This window comes from Oncorhynchus keta, chromosome 25 (assembly GCF_023373465.1).
Source record: "Oncorhynchus keta strain PuntledgeMale-10-30-2019 chromosome 25, Oket_V2, whole genome shotgun sequence".
NCBI lineage: Eukaryota > Metazoa > Chordata > Actinopteri > Salmoniformes > Salmonidae > Oncorhynchus > Oncorhynchus keta.
Window position 1 is genome coordinate 37073289 of NC_068445.1, and position 16486 is coordinate 37089774.

The 16486-nt window shown below is 41.8% G+C and overlaps 1 protein-coding gene across 2 annotated transcripts in view; it reads right to left on the bottom strand.

Moving 5' to 3' along the window:
- LOC118371984 (serine/threonine-protein kinase TAO3-like) overlaps nucleotides 1–873 on the bottom strand; it is a 151809-nt gene extending 150936 nt beyond the window's left edge. The window contains exon 1 of one of the 2 annotated variants that reach the window (XM_052479222.1): nucleotides 516–873. The gene's annotated coding sequence lies outside the window, so the exon portion shown is untranslated. Of the gene's footprint in view, nucleotides 1–6; nucleotides 325–515 lie in introns of those variants that run through there. The other variant, XM_052479223.1, reaches the window with a different exon arrangement.
- Nucleotides 874–16486: the final 15613 nt, after the last annotated feature.

Below are 16486 nucleotides of genomic sequence, written 5' to 3' on the forward strand. Positions count from 1 at the left end.
ACTTACCCATGAGCTCAGGTCGGTGCTTATGAAAACACGTCCTCTGTTCCTCATTTGCCAAGCAATACTTTCAACGATTTAAAAGCACTGTATGAATGATAAACAATTTCCAATGAAACCGACGGTGAGAATTGTTTTGCGAGCAGGTGTAACCAACCAAGTATTTGGCTTACACAGTTCAACTACCCTACGCACTTCACTGACTGCCTATCTAGTGAGACTGTTACGTTAAAACAACAATGCGTTCAAGTCTCAACTTCGGTAGTCATCATGCTAGGAGTCATAATAAAGAATACAACTACGTTAGCCTGGTATCTTGACAACGAAATAATCATTTCACAGTAACATGGGTTACTTCGACTTCATCTTAAAGGAAACGAAGACATGACGACAGCGTACTAGGAAGTGTCTCTCGTGTATAAGGCCAGCAAATTAGAAGCGTGAAATTGTGACAGCAATAGCTAACATTAACATTTGTACCTTCATCATATAAATACACCAAATTAAAAACTGACCAGTGATGTTCTTGTTCCTTTTGATGAATCCCACGTTTCCAATAACATTTAGTCCAACTCCGAGAGACAACTTGACTTTCTGAAGTTTGGTCAGGACTTCCTGAATGAGGGCTCGAGTCGCTCCTTTCCTCCGCACGAGCACGGCCCCTTGCCGCTGACAGCTAGTTTGACAGGCGGAAATAAATTCGTAGATTATCTGGCAAGCAGCAGTTGTCTTTCGTTCTGGCCTCTATAAATGTTATGGTTTAAACAAACAAAAAAACGACATTCACTGTATGTGACACAGTTGTTTAGATCATGCCCGTTGATTATTGATCATGATCAATACATTGCACTGATCAAATGTCGTGTTGTCAAGACCATTGTCATTTAACTCTAGACAATATTGGACGTTTTAGTATGTGCTGGTTACAAGGAGAAACAATCGAGTTCAGAGTCAAAGCAGACGAGGACAGGAGGTGGATGAGAGAAACAAAAATGTATCGGTTATCGGCTATAAAGGATCATCAACAGACAACCTTTGGGGATAGAAAAACTAGGGATATCAATGTTAAAAATGAAAATGAATACTTGGGTACTGTATTAGGTTTCAGTCATGTCCACATTAATAAAATAACATGGGGTTAATTGCATTTTTACAAATGAGAAAACCCACATTTATTTTGGGGGGCTTTATGTATATTTTTCAATGGTGCATTGGAACAATATTGACCACTGAAAGCGATGAAAGTCGGTCACAGAAATGTAAATTCTGATCAAATGTGTCACTTGGCAGTGTTCATAAAAACTAAGGCGACACAATTGAGAAAAATGAAATAAATAAACAATAAGGCGATATTGACATCTGGTGTTAGAATTTAGAACGACACCTTTAATACTCGACAGTCCATGGAATGAATGTCTAATAAAATCATGATGAGTTGCAGGAAATCCATGCAAAACGCTTAAAAAGTGAAGTATTAGGTCCTCGAGTTAGGTCCCGGGTTGGACCCCCATTTTCCCCTCTGCCTCCCTCTCAGTGTCTATAGGCCAGGGCAGCAGTGATGAGTCTTGTCAGGGTGTTCATGGGAATATCTGTGCACCAGGCAGATACTGTACTTCTCCATAGTGCATGTGTATAATGGTCTGGACGTTGTTCGGAACAAGACTCGCATAACCTTGCCTGAGACCTTCAGACTTTCTTTGGCTCCCAAGCCAATACCTAGGCTTTGGTTGAGCTAGAAAACAGTCTTGGGAGATCCGAGTTCGATCCCCGGTCAGGCTGTGATCGAGATGAGTCTCTGCAAGGTCAAAGGGGGGCGAGGTGTAATGGAGGAGGTTTGGAACCACGGGCCACACTTGCGTGATGTGTACCTTGCCAGTGAGACCTGAAAATGTGCATTGGCTACCAAGCTAATTCCTAGGCTTGAGCTATCTCAGCGGGCTAACAGTCTTTTGACATGTAGAAGACCTAGGTTTAACCTTGGCCACAGACAGTGTGTTCAAGCTCAATCAGATATGACTGGTATCACGCAAGGTTATTATAGTTTTGTGTTTTTATGTTAGTTTTTATTTCTATTCGTTTTAAGATTTGTATTTGAAATTCAGTTTAATTTCAGTTAGTTCTCAGATCTAATTGAATAGTTTTATTTTGTTAAAGTTTTATATATTAAAAAAAATAGTTTTAGTGTTAGGGACAGAAAGTATCCTGTGTCGGAGGCCAGGAGCCATTTGTGTTGTATAGTTTTTTAGCTTGTTACTTCTTGCCACTTTGGGGCAGTAATGCTGGTTCAGGTCATAGGTTAAGTTAGTTATAAAGGGGGGCTGAACACACTGATTACCCATGTGTTTTTTTGCTGCTCATTAAAAAATGGATTTGGGTCTTGGGGGTGTGGTTCGATGTGGGTGTGTTATGTTCACTATATCATACCCTGGCAGTTAATGTTGTTTGTCCCTCCTGAGTCACCGTAGCAACAACATAGTTCAGACTATTTTGAGGAAGTGTTCGAGGCTATCTTAAATAAAGCTAGCTAGTTAGAAGTAGATAGCAGTAGTAGGTAGCAGGCACATTGAGCAAGCAGGGCACATTAGCTTAATCAGTTTAGCATGCATATAACTTCTTACTTTCTTGTGTTCTTATTTTGTTTTTAAAATGTCTTAATGTGTTTCTGTTCTACCTTATGTTATTTTTAGTGCTACATTGATATTGATTACTGCATTGTTGAGTTTGGAGATTGCAAGAAAAGCATTTCACTGTACTTGTGCACGTGATAATAAAACTTGAAACTTTTCAAGTCACTGTGAGCCGGCAACGTGTGTGCTTTGGCAACGTTTAGTTTTTACAACTTTCTTACTATCTATTGCCAGTGTGTGTGTCTGTCTGGCACTGTTTCCTAGGGAATAATGTTACAGAACAGGTCACAGCGGAACACAAGATGCTCGTGAATGGGTTCATCATTTTGGAATATTGTGGCAGTTGGGATGCAAGTGCGCATCGACTCAATTCTCATTTCGCCCAAAACGGACTCAAGTGATCATTATCAAACACATCAAGTGGCCACTCCATTAAGGGCTTAGGGGTCAAGTGTTCTTTCAACATAACTCTGGCAATGTGTTGTCTTATTTTATCAAGTCCAAGGCGTGTAGTAAGGTCTGTCTCGCTGTCTGGAGGTTCTGCTGCTAACCAACATGAAAAAATACTACAGTTTGCTATAGAATACCACCACAGGAGGCTGGTGGCACCTTCATTGGGGAGGACGGGCTCGTGGTAACGACTGGAGTGGAATCAGTGGAATGGTATTCTACATTAAACACACGGTTTCCACGGTTTCCAGGTGTTCGATGCCATTCCATTGGCTCCGTTCCGGCCATCATTATGAGCCGTCCTCCCCTCAGCAGCCTCCACTGAATACCACAGAACTGTAGTATACTTTAGAATACTATACTGCACACTTTTAGTATCCCTCGATCACAATCAGTACTTACTATAAAATGTTCAAGTATACTGTAGAATACTATAGTAAATACTAAAAAAAATACTAAAATTTAAACATTTAAAAAACACTAGTAGATACTAATACAGTAATGTCCGCAACAACATTATCAGTTCAGACCCCAGTTCTACCTACCTAACTATAGGTTATGTAAAATGTTCTATTATTTCTACTTCAGGAAACCTACAGGAGAAATACTATAACAAAAATATTATAGTAAACACTACAGTAATGTCCGAAAAAAACACTACAGTGAATACTCTAGTATTTACACCATATACTGAAATATTCTTTATGTGGGACATTTGACATTTTAGTCATTCAGCAGACCCTCTTATCCAGAGTGACTTAAAGTTAGTGCATTCGTATTAAGATAGCTAGGTGGGACAGCCACATATCACAGACATAGTAAGTACACTTTTCCTCAATAAAGTAGCTATCAGCAAAGTCAGAGCTAGACAGGGGGAGAAGGGGGAAGCGATTGCAAGTGTTGGTTCAGGAAGAGAAAAATGGGGGGGTGTGGGTCGAGGTGAGGTGGGGAATAATTTTTTTCAAGATACTCTTTGAAGAGGTAGGGTTTCAGGTGCTTCAGAAGATGGGCAGGGACTCTGCTGTTTTAGCTTCAGGGGAAAACTGGTTCCACCATTGGGCTTCGAGGACATAGAAGAGCTTGGACTGGGCTGAGTGGGCGATGGGCCTAAAGACCAGAGGTGACATAATGGACTGCTCGGGTTGGGCTGTAGGGTTTGAGCATAGCCTGAAGGTAGGGAGGGACAATTGGATAGAGTGCAAAAAGCTTTACTAGGCAGTACCGCAAGTATCTGAACCCCCAGATTCAGAAGCTTAAAATCCCCATTTAATGTTTGCCCAACATTTTGAGAGAAAAAAAACTAAAACTGAACATAATTCATAATGGTTTTTATTTTAGTTAGTTTTGGAGTTAAATGTAAGAATTTCAGTATAGTTTTAGTTCTTCAAATGGGTTTGTTAATTATTTTAGACGGAAGTCGTTGAGCAAAGTCGGTAAGTGAAGTCTAGAGAGGTACATAAGCACATATGCAAGTCAGACTACTTCTGCTGTTTCAAGGAAACTCGACAATGGCAGACATGGCTTTCACCTTTGTTATTGCAGATGAAGTGGATTCTATCGAAATTGGTTCTAAGCTATATGGAATTGCTTTAACAAAGTCATACCAATGATCATTTTGCTATTTGATTTAGAAATGTAACACCCTTTGAAGTAACCAAAAAATATTTTTTTAAATGCTTGATTAAATGTTTTATTTGGCCTTCTATTAGTACATACAAACTCATTGAACAACAGATGAACCTACCCCCAAAAATCTAAAGGAAGGTTGTTTTGAAGTGTCTGTCCTATATCTGAGAGATATAAGACAGATCAGGAATAGTAAAAAAAAAAAAAAAACTGTTATATACATGTATTTAACCTCTTATTTTTGGAATTAAACAGTCTCCATATATACTGTACTTCCATTCACCTTTTCAACTGGTACCCAGGATCTTCAGACGAGTCTTGTAAGGCCTGTGGGCGTCCTAGAGCAAAATAACATGAACGTGTTCGTGAGAGTCTCTCCTTTCCACAGAGGAGTCAGATTAGTGTGTAGCCCAAACTGTTTGGACGCTACAGAGAGAAGTTGGCAGATCGGCTGTCCCAAGACACTTGTGAAGAACACCATCCTGAGAGTGAGAGTCTCATCTTTCCATAGAGGGGTCATGCTAGTTTCTAGGCCAAACCATTTGGACGCTACAGACGATTCTGTGAGAAGAGCGATTTTCAGGATACCTCATGGTCTGACACATACCAAAGACGTGGATGTGAGACATCGGCGGATGTGGTGGATTGAGACGCGTCCAATGGAAGACACCAGATATCTCTCGTTTAAACTGACAGATTTTGATGTTTGTTTTTTATTACGCGAAATCAACTCTAGGGTGTTTTAAAGGACCGTTTTCGGGACATTGCCATTGTAGAAATCCCCTAGATTAACAAATGCGTTGTTTACAATATGTATAACATTTTATTCACACTTAATAAACAAATCAACACATTTTTTTATTGTTTTTTTGTTGACAACAATATTACAGACAAGACAAATTCCTGGCTATAACATGGGACACAACATTACAGTAACATCTAGATAAATACATCAGCTATATTGTCGCAAGTTGGATATTTTATTTGTTAAAACCTGTTGGGGATAGGGCTGTTTACTGCCCCCTCTGGAGTAATTGCGTGCCCATAGTAAACAAAATTGTGTTTTGTCAAAAGTTGCTAATATATGCAAATAAAAAATATTATTGAATAGAAAACACTCTAAAGCTTCTAAAACCGTTTAAATTATGTCTGTATGTAAAGCAGAACTCTCAGGGCAGTCATTCTCCCAAACTCTCTCTTGTCATCAGAAAAGTTGGCCCAACTTTGACGTCATCGCCCCCACCCTTCCCAAGCACTTACAGGTCTGGGAACAGTCTCTTTGTCTTCAGCGCGATGTCTGCTTCCAATGGGGCTCTCACGAGAGTTTTGGCGGCCGAAACCTTTCGGTCACGCGAAAAAACAGCTTACTCTCATGCGTGCTCTGCTCCGGTCCTGTCTTTTTTCCAAGATCGATTAAACAATGCGTGTGTTTCTGTTCGTCCTCACGATTGCTGTACACCTTTATAACATGTTAAAGCTTGATTATGAACATAGTTTGACAAGTTTAGTCGACATATAATATGTAATTTCAACGTTTTGGTGCACATCCACTTGACTTTTGGCTGCATTTCAACCGAAATGTGTCGTGTTTGAGAACCGAAAGACACAGACTGCAAAACTAAACGCTGTTTTTGGTAAGTATAATTCCTTCCAGGTCTTCTGATGGAAGAACAGCAAAGGTAAGGGAATATTTATGTGGTAAATTTGGGTTTCTGTGGACTCCAAGATAGAGGAGCCATAATGCTACTTTTTGAGCGCCGACTCATATTATAGCCTAGTGAACGAAACCTGTAACGTTAAAAATAAATGTAACACAGCGATTGCATTCAGAAGAAGTGTATCTTCCTATATATATGTAGAACATGCATATTTAGTCAAAGTTTATGATGTGTATTCCTTGTTAGCTGACGTTATCTGCCGGAGCTATCGTCATTTCTCAGGACATTTGAGGAGCATTTTTTGAATGATGCATCATTGTAAACAGAGATTTATGGATATATATAGCATATTATTGAAAAAAACATAAATGTACTGTGTAACATGTTATATTACTGTCATCTGATGAAGATTTCAAAAGGTTAGTGAAATTATTTTTCTTTTAATCCTGCGTTTGTTGATTGCATATTTTTTCAACTTGGCTATGCAAATTAGCTGTGTCTTCGGTGGTGGTTTGACATAAATATGTGCTATGTTTTCGCCGTAAAACATTTTAGAAATCTGACTTGCTGGGTAGATAAACAAGGTGTTTATCTTTCATTTGAGCCATTGGACTTGTTAATGTGTGGAGGTTAAATATTTTTAGGAATATTTTTGCGTTCCATGCGCCACCTTCCAGCTGAACATGGGGGGGTTCCCAAATGGGAACCATAACCCCCTTCTGGTTAATGTGAGAAATGTGGATAGAAAATAGATTTCGCCCAAAACAGTAAACATGCATTGATAATAACCAATGATTGGTGACGATCAACCATTTATGATTTCCAGTCGACTGCAGTTTGATCACATGCTGTAAAGGTCATGCAGTAGACATGAAGTTGAAAGTCAGGCAATTTGTATACCCATAATGCAACACACTTTGCCGTGACAAAAGTGATTTGCTTGAGCGTGCCCCATGTCTATGGTCCAGACGGAGGAGAAATCCGCACACAATGCGTCCCTGACCACCTCCTGAAGTGGTCGTCCAGATCTGAACACAATACAACTTTTGTGCGTCTAGATCTGTCTTTTCAATGTGATCTTCGTATTCTGATACCAGAAGTCGCATGTACTGTAAGTGTCAAGTGTAGACAGTGCTCTGACCTCAGTCTCCTCCTCCTGCACAGGAAGTGTGGATGTTCCTGTATCCCTACTACCACCACTACCACCTGTGGACATAACCTGGAAGTAGGGTAGCTGGTAGTGAAATGGTCAAACTGAAATCATTTGTGTTGTAGAAAATGAAAAAAATCCCTGTCTTAGGTCAGTTAGGATCACCACTTTATTTTAAGAATGTGAAATGTCAGAATATTAGAAGAGAGAATGATTTATTTCAGGTTTTATTTCTTTCATCACATTCCCAGTGTGTCAGAAGATTACATACACTCAAATAGTATTTAGTAGCATTGCCTTTAAATTGTTTAACTTGGGTCAAATGTTTTGGGTAGCCTTCCACAAGCTTCCCACAATAAGTTGGGTGAATTTTCTGGCCCATTCCTCCTGACAGAGCTGGTGTAACTGAGTCAGGTTTGTAGGCCTCCTTGCTTGCACACATTTTCTCAGTTCTGCCCACAAATTTTCTATAGGATCGAGGTCAGGGCTTTGGGATGGCCACTCCAGTACCTAGACTTTGTTGTCCTTAAGCCATTTTGCCACAACTTTGGAAGTATGCTTGGGGTCATTGTCCATTTGGAAGACCCATTTGCGACCAAGCTTTAACATCCTGACTGATGTCTTGAGATGTTGCTTCAATATACATGTTGCTTCAATATATAGATCAATAGCATAATTTTCCATCCTCATGATGCCATCTATTTTGTGAAGTGCACCACTCCCTCCTGCAGCAAAGCACCCCCACAACATGATGCTGCCACCCCTGTGCTTTGTGGTTTAGATGGTGTTCTTCGGCTTGCAAGCCTCACCCTTTTTCCTCCAAACATAACCATGGTCATTATGGCCTAACAGTTCTATTTTTGTTTCATCAGACCTGAGGACATTTCTCCAAAAAGTACGATCTTTGTCCCCATCTGCAGTTGCAAACCGTAGTCTGGCTTTTTTTATGGTGGTTTTGGAGCAGTGGCTTCTTCCTTGCTGAGCTGCCTTTCAGGTTATGTCAATATAGGACTCGTTTTACTGTGGTTATAGATACTTTTGTACCTGTTTCCTCCAGCATCTCCACAAGGTCCTTTGCTGTTGTTCTGGGATTGATTTTGCACTTTTCGCATCAATGTACGTTCATCTCTAGGACACAGAAAGCGTCTCCTTCCTGAGCGGTATGACAACTGCGTGGTCCCATGGTATTTATACTTACGTACAATTGTTTGTACAGATGAATGTGGTACCTTCAGGCGTTTGGAAATTGCTCCCAAGGATGAACCATACTTGTGGAGGTCTACAATTTGATTTCTGAGGTCTTGGCTGATTTATTTTGGTTTTCCCATGATGTCAAGCAAAGAGGCACTGAGTTTGAAGGTAGGCCTTGAAATACATCCACAGGTACACCTCCAATTGACTCAAATGTTGTCAATAATCATATCAGAAGCTTCTAAAGACATGACATCATTTTCTGGAATTTTTCAAGCTGTTTAAAGGCACAGTCAACTTAGTGCATGTAAACTTCCGACCCACTGGAATTGTGATTCAGTGAGTTATAAGTGAGATAATCTGTCTGTAAACAATTGTTGGAAAAATTACTTGTGTCATGCACAAAGTAATGTCCTAAACTATAGTTTGTTCACAAGAAATTTGTGGAGTGGTTGAAACATTTGTTTTAATGACTCCAACCTAAGTGTATGTAAACTTCCGACCTCAACTGTATATACAGTAGGGCAAAAAAGTAGTTAGTTCTCCCACTTAAAAATATGAGAGAGGCCTGTAATTTTCATCATAGGTACACTTCAACTATGAAAATCACATTGTAGGATTTTTTATGAATTTATTTGCAAATTATGGTGGAAAATAAGTATTTGGTCAATAAGAAAAGTTTATCTCAATACTTGTTATATACCCTTTGTTGGCAATGACAGTGGTCAAATGTTTTCTGTAAGTCTTCACAAGGTTTTCACACACTGTTGCTGGTATTTTGGCCCATTCCTCCATGCAGATCTCGTCTAGAGCAGTGATGTTTAGGGTCTGTTGCTGGGCAACACGGACTTTCAACTCCCTCCAAAGATTTTCTATGGGGTTGAGATCTGGAGACTCACTGTCAACTGCGTTTATTTTCAGCAAACTTAACATGTGTAAATATTGTATGAATATAACAAGATTCAACAACTGAGACATAAACTGAACAAGTTGCACGGACATGTGATTAACAGAAATGTAATAATGTGTCCCTGAACAAATGGGGGGTCAAAATCAAAAGTAACAGTCAGTATCTGGTGTGGCCACCAGCTGCATTAAGTACTGCAATGCATCTCCTCCACATGGACTGCACCAGATTTGCCAGTTCTTTCTGTGAGATGTTACCCCACTCTTCCACCAAGGCACCTGCAAGTTCCCAGACATTTCTGGGGGAATGACCCTAGCCCTCACCCTCCGATCCAACAGGTCCCAGACTTGCTCAAAGGGATTGAGATCCGGCCTCTTCGCTGGCCATGGCAGAACACTGACATTCCTGTCTTGCAGGAAATCCCGCACAGAATGAGCAGTATGGCTGGTGGCATTTTCATGCTGGAGGGTCATGTCAGGATGAGCCTGCAGGAAGGGTACCACATGAGGCAGGAAGATGTCTTCCCTGTAACACACAGCGTTGAGATTGCCTGCAATGACAACAAGCTCAGTCTGATGCTGTGACACACCGCCCCAGACCATGATGGACCCTCCACCTCCAAATCGATCCTGCTCCAGAGTACAGGCCTCTGTGTAACGTTCATTCCTTCGATGACAAACGTGAATGAGACCATCACCCCTGGTGTGACAAAATCGTGACTTGTCAGTGAAGAGCACATGTTGCCAGTCCTGTCTGGTCCAGCGACAGTGGGTTTGTGCCCATTGGCGACGTTGTTGCCGGTGATGTCTGGTGAGGACCTGCCTTACAACAGGCCTACAAGCCCTCAGTCCAGCCTCTCTCAGCCTATTGCAGACAGTCTGAGCACAGATGGAGGGATTGTGCTTCCTGGTGTAACTCCTCGTATAACTCGGGCAGTTGTTGTTGCCATCCTGTACCTGTCCAGCAGGTGTGATGTTCGGATGTACCGATCCTGTGCAGGTGTTGATACACGTGGTCTGCCACTGCGAGGACGATCAGCTGTCCGTCCTGTCTCGCTGTAGCACTGTCTTAGGCGTCTCACAGTACGGACATTGCAATTTATTGCCCTGGCCACGTCTGCAGTCCCCAGGCCTCCTTGCAGCAGGCCTAAGGCACGTTCACGCAGATGAGAAGGGACCCCGGGCATCTTTCTTTTGGTGTTTTTCAGAGTCAGTAGAAAGGCCTCTTTAGTGTCCTAAGTTTTCATAACTATAACTATTTATGAATTGTTTATGGTTCATTGAACAAGCATGAACAAACCCTTTACAATGAAGATCTGTGAAGTTATTTGGATTTTTACGAATTGTCTTTGAAAGACAGGGCCTTGAAAATGGGCCGTTTCTTTTTTTGCTGAGTTTATATATATACTGAACAGAAATATAAATGCAACATGTAAATTGTTGGTCCCATGTTTCATGAGCTGAAATAAAATATCCCGGAAATGTTACATACACACAGAAAACCTATTTCTCTCAAATATTGTGCCCAAATATGTTTACATTCCTGAGAATTTCTACTTTGCCAAGATAATCCATCCACCTGACAGCTGTGGCATATCAAGAAGCTGATTAAACAGCATAATTAAACAGCATGATCATTACACCTTGTGCTGGGGACAATATAAGGCTACTCTAAAATGTGCAGTTTTGTCACACAACACAATGCCACCGATGTCTCAAGTTTTGAGGGAGGGTGTAATTGGCATGCTACCTCCAGGAATGTCCACCAGAGCTGTTGCCATGGAATTGAAAGTTCATTTCTCTACCATAAGCCGACTTCATCGTCATTTTAGAGAATTTGGCAGTACGTCCGACCGGCCGAACAACCGCAGACCAAGTGTAACCACGCCAGCCCAGGACCTCCACATCCGGCTTCTTCACCTGCGAGATCGTTTGAGGGCAGCTACCTGGACAGCTGATGAAACTGTGGGTTTGCACCAAAAAAATATTTCTGCACAAACTGTCAGAAACCGTCTCAGGGAAGCTCATCTGCATGCTTGTCATCCTCACCAGGATCTTGACCTGCCTGCAGTTCGGCGTCGTCACCGACTTCAGTGGGCAAATGCTCACCTTTGATGGCCACTGGTCTGCTCTTCACGGATGAATTACGGTTTCAACTGTACAACTATTCAACTGTTGTGTGGGTGAGCAGTTTGCTGATGTCTACATTGTGAACAGACTGCCCCATGGTGGCGGTGGGGTTATTGTATGGGTAGGCATAAGCTACGGAAAACAAACACAATTGCATTTTATCGATGACAATTTTAGTACACAGAAATACCGTGATGAGATCCTGAGGCCTTTCATCCGCCGCCATCACCTCATGTTCCAGCATAATAATACACAGCAGCAAGGATCTGTACACAATTCCTGGAAGCTGAACATTTCCTAGCTATTACATGGCCTGTATACTCACCAGACATGTGAGCATGTTTGGGATGCTCTGGATCGATGTGAACGACAGCGTGTTCCAGTTCTCACCAATATCCATCAACTTCGCACAGCCATTAAAGAGGAGTGGGAGAACATTCCACAGGCCACGATCAACAGCCTGATCAACTCTATGCGAAAGATGTGTCGCACTGCATGAGGCAAATGGTGGCCACAGCAGATACTGACTGTTTTTCTGATCCACGCCCCTACCTTTTATTTTTGTTATTCATTTTATTGAACCTTTATTAAACTCTAGCAAGTCAGTTAAGAACAAATTCTTATTTACAATGACAGCCTACCCCGGCCAAACCCAGACGACTCTGGGCCAATTGTGCACCGCCCTATGAGACACCCAATCACGGCCAGTTGTGATTCAGCCTGGAATCGAACCAGGGTCTGTAATGACACATCTAGTACTGAGATGCAGTGTCTTAGACCGCTGCGCCACTCAGGGACGAAAATCTGATATCAACTTTGGAGGGGACAATTACATGACATTTTCTCCATGGCTTTTCTCCAGTTCCTAAATCCTGCACTAATGAAGGCAACATCTGCTCTTTGGCCAAAAGATGGCTGGCTTGAAAACCCTTCGCTACAGTGAAAACAACACTCCTTTTATTGATGGATTATAATCTAGCCATGGGAAATGGCAAGAGTTTGCGGTTCTATAAATTGTGGGTGTGGCTGATATGGTTTTGTGCCATCACTGAGGTAACTGGACAATGCTGTGCCACTGTCCCCTATACTGTTGCTGCTGGCAACTGTGACACTGTCCTCTGAAGTATCTCTCCCTGGCTCTTTCACCACCCTCACACAGTCTGTCTCCTAGAAAATAAATAAGGTGTTTCCCATACTCCTAACTACCGGTACCCAGAACTACACAATTAATCACAACAGCAACACCATTGCCTTAAACAAATCTTAGTTCAGTCACCAGTTTAAGTTGAGAGTGGGGGTATCCATGGCATTTTCCAATTATGTCCCTATTTCACAAGTCATTTAAAAAAAAAACGTGCATAATGTTGCCAAACAAAGACTCAACAAACTTACCTGAGACTCCCTGTCTCTGCCAGTCTGTCCCTGCCCATCTGTCTCTGCCAGTCTGTCCCTGCCAGTCTGTCCCTGCCAGTCTGTCCCTGCCAGTCTGTCTCTGTCAGTCTGTCCCTGCTAGTCTGTCCCTGGCCATCTGTCCCTGCCAGTCTGTCTCTGCCAGTCTGTCCCTGCCAGTCTGTCTCTGCCAGTCTGTCCCTGCCCATCTTTCTCTGCCAGTCTGACCCTGGCCATCTGTCCCTGCCAGTCTGTCCCTGCCAGTCTGTCCCTGCCCATCTGTCCCTGCCAGTCTGTCTCTGCCAGTCTGTCCCTGCTCATCTGTCCCTGCCAGTCTGTCTCTGCCAGTCTGTCCCTGCATATCTGTCCCTGCCCATCTGTCCCTGCCAGTCTGTCTCTGCCAGTCTGTCCCTGCCAGTCTGTCTCTGCCAGTCTGTCCCTGCCCACCTGTCTCTGCCAGTCTGTCCCTAGCAGTCTGTCTCTGCCAGTCTGTCCCTGCCCATCTTTCTCTGCCAGTCTGTCCCTGCTCATCTGTCCCTGCCAGTCTGTCTCTGCCAGTCTGTCCCTGCATATCTGTCCCTGCCAGTCTGTCCCTGCCCATCTGTCCCTGCCAGTCTGTCCCTGCCCATCTGTCCCTGTCAGTCTGTCTCTGCCAGTCTGTCCCTGCCAGTCTGTCTCTGCCAGTCTGTCCCTGCCAGTCTGTCTCTGCCAGTCTGTCCCTGCCCATCTTTCTCTGCCAGTCTGTCCCTGCCCATCTTTCTCTGCCAGTCTGTCCCTGCCCATCTGTCCCTGCCAGTCTGTCCCTGCCCATCTTTCTCTGCCAGTCTGTCCCTGCCCATCTTTCTCTGCCAGTCTGTCCCTGCCCATCTGTCCCTGCCAGTCTGTCTCTGCCAGTCTGTCCCTGCTCATCTGTCCCTGCATATCTGTCCCTGCCAGTCTGTCCCTGCCCATCTGTCCCCAGCTCTGCTATCTGTGTGCCATCTGTTGCCTGCTCTGCCTAATGACATCATTGTGAAACATTTCCATTAGCATTTCACTTCATTCTTATGAACATTTTATCAACTTGTCTTTGAGATATTAGGCTACTAGGGTTCTTACTTTGCATTTTGGTGTACTGAAAAATACTCTGATGTCCATATTTTTTCTTTTTTTCTGACATTTTTCTACCTGGCTGACTGGCTGGCTACACACGCACACGCACACACACACACACACACACACACACACACACACACACACACACACACACACACACACACACACACACACACACACACAGTGTGTTGGTTATTTACAGTAGGAGATGGGCTCTAATCATCTTATCTTCTATCATTCTATATGGGCCTCGATCTAAACGGTAGCTAGCAAATGTGACACGGATTGCAGACGAGTTGACAGCTGTATGAGTTCACCATTTACACAACATATGTTGCAACCTTTTGTCATTTTAATATAGTTTGTTTCATATTGGCTGGCTTCCAACAATAGCTGAATTTGCAAAACTAGCGAGGACCAATTCCTTTTCTGTGGCGTTTCCTATAATCTTTGCTACCTAGTTAAATAAAGGTGAAATAAAATAAAATAAAAAAAGTTCCATAGGGACAAGTTAGCTTTTGCAACGAGACCATTCAAGATTTTTCTCGCTAGACTTATCACAGGGACTTTGAAGCACTACAGCTGCATGCTGATCTTGGAATAAACTGATGATAGCAAAAATTCCATCTTTGACGATGCCACATAAATGGAATAGGTACTAGCTAGCTTAATAGATCATATTTGCCCGCTAGCTCTGCAAATTCAGCTAGTGTGTGTGTGAACCCTGCCAACATAAAAAAAAACATTGCTATTGCGCGATTGACTGGATTAACCTCCCGTCAGTTACGTGCATTGAGTGCCTTTCAGACAGTAGATATGAACCCTCTGTTACCTAGCCAGCTAAGGAACTGGCAGTGGATCAAACCATTGTGAGGCAAAGGGCGGGGGTCGCAATCTTTTATAACTTAAAAACGTGGTATTAAGTGTCTATAATCAGCACAAGTGCTTTCATTGAGTATTATTCATATTATTTAAATTACATAGTTCATTTTACAGTGATATATTGGGGGGGACAAATCATATTTCCGCCTATGGCGCCACTCAGGAGCACAAGGTATCTTTTTAACGGTAGGGTGGCTACTTTGAAGAATCTCATATATATTTTGATTTGTTTAACACTTTTTTGGTTACTACATGATTCCATATGTGTTATTTCATATGTTGATGTCTTTAGTATTATTCTACAATGTAGAAAATAGTACAAATAAAGAAAAACCCTTGAAAGGGTAGGTGTGTCCAAACTTTTGACTGGTACTGTATATAGGAAAGACACAACGAGACAACAAAAATACTATTTAGACCATTAATATATACATATCAATTATATCTTTAGAAAGAGGATAGGTGCTGTGATAATGATTTTTTAAATTTGTTAAAAAGCTAAACCTGCTTTTTGCCTGAGTAAACTCTTGTGGCAGAGCATTCCACAATGACAAGGGTCTGAACGAGGGATTAAATCTGTTTTTGGTTGGGGTACCGGGAAGAAACTCAGGGTGTCTAGTGCATTCGTAAAGTATTTAGAACCCTTCACTTTTTCCACATTTTGTTATGTTACAGCCTTATTAGGTAAATAAGGTATTTCTGATTTTTAAAAAAAAATGTAAATGTAAATTTACAAACATTTTGAAAAAAACTGTTTTTGCTTTGTCATTATGGGGGTTTTGTATTTTGTATGTATTATGGATCCCCATTAGTTCCTGCCAAGGCAGCAGCTACTCTCCCTGTGGTCAAGCAAAATGAAGGCAGTTTATACAATTGTAAAAACATTACAATACATTCACAAATTTCACAACACACTGTGTGCCCTCAGGCCCCTACTCCACCACTACCACATATCTACATTTTCAACCATTTTAGAATAAGGCTGTAACGTAAAAAAAATATAAAAATTGAAAAAGTCAAGGGTTCTGAATACTTTCTGAAAGCACTGTACCATACTTTGTGCCTTATTGCTTAATCATAGCAGTCATGCGAGTTAAATCGACATCCATTGATAGAAAAGTGTGTAAAGGCAAATGATTTCCTTTGAAAAGCCTTTGCGTTATGACAGCTCGCAATAGTTTGCTTATACCGTCATTACAAATGACTACAATATTCCTTATTAATTGCCTCTAACGATATGAAAAATGGTTTATAGTATAAATATGGCAACTCATCTCTTGCCGTGGGAAAAAATATGGCCTTGTTTTCCGCGCTTTGGGCAGGTTTTTAATGCTTTTTCGGCTAGATATTTTTTGCTAGACCTAAGATTATCTGGTCAATAT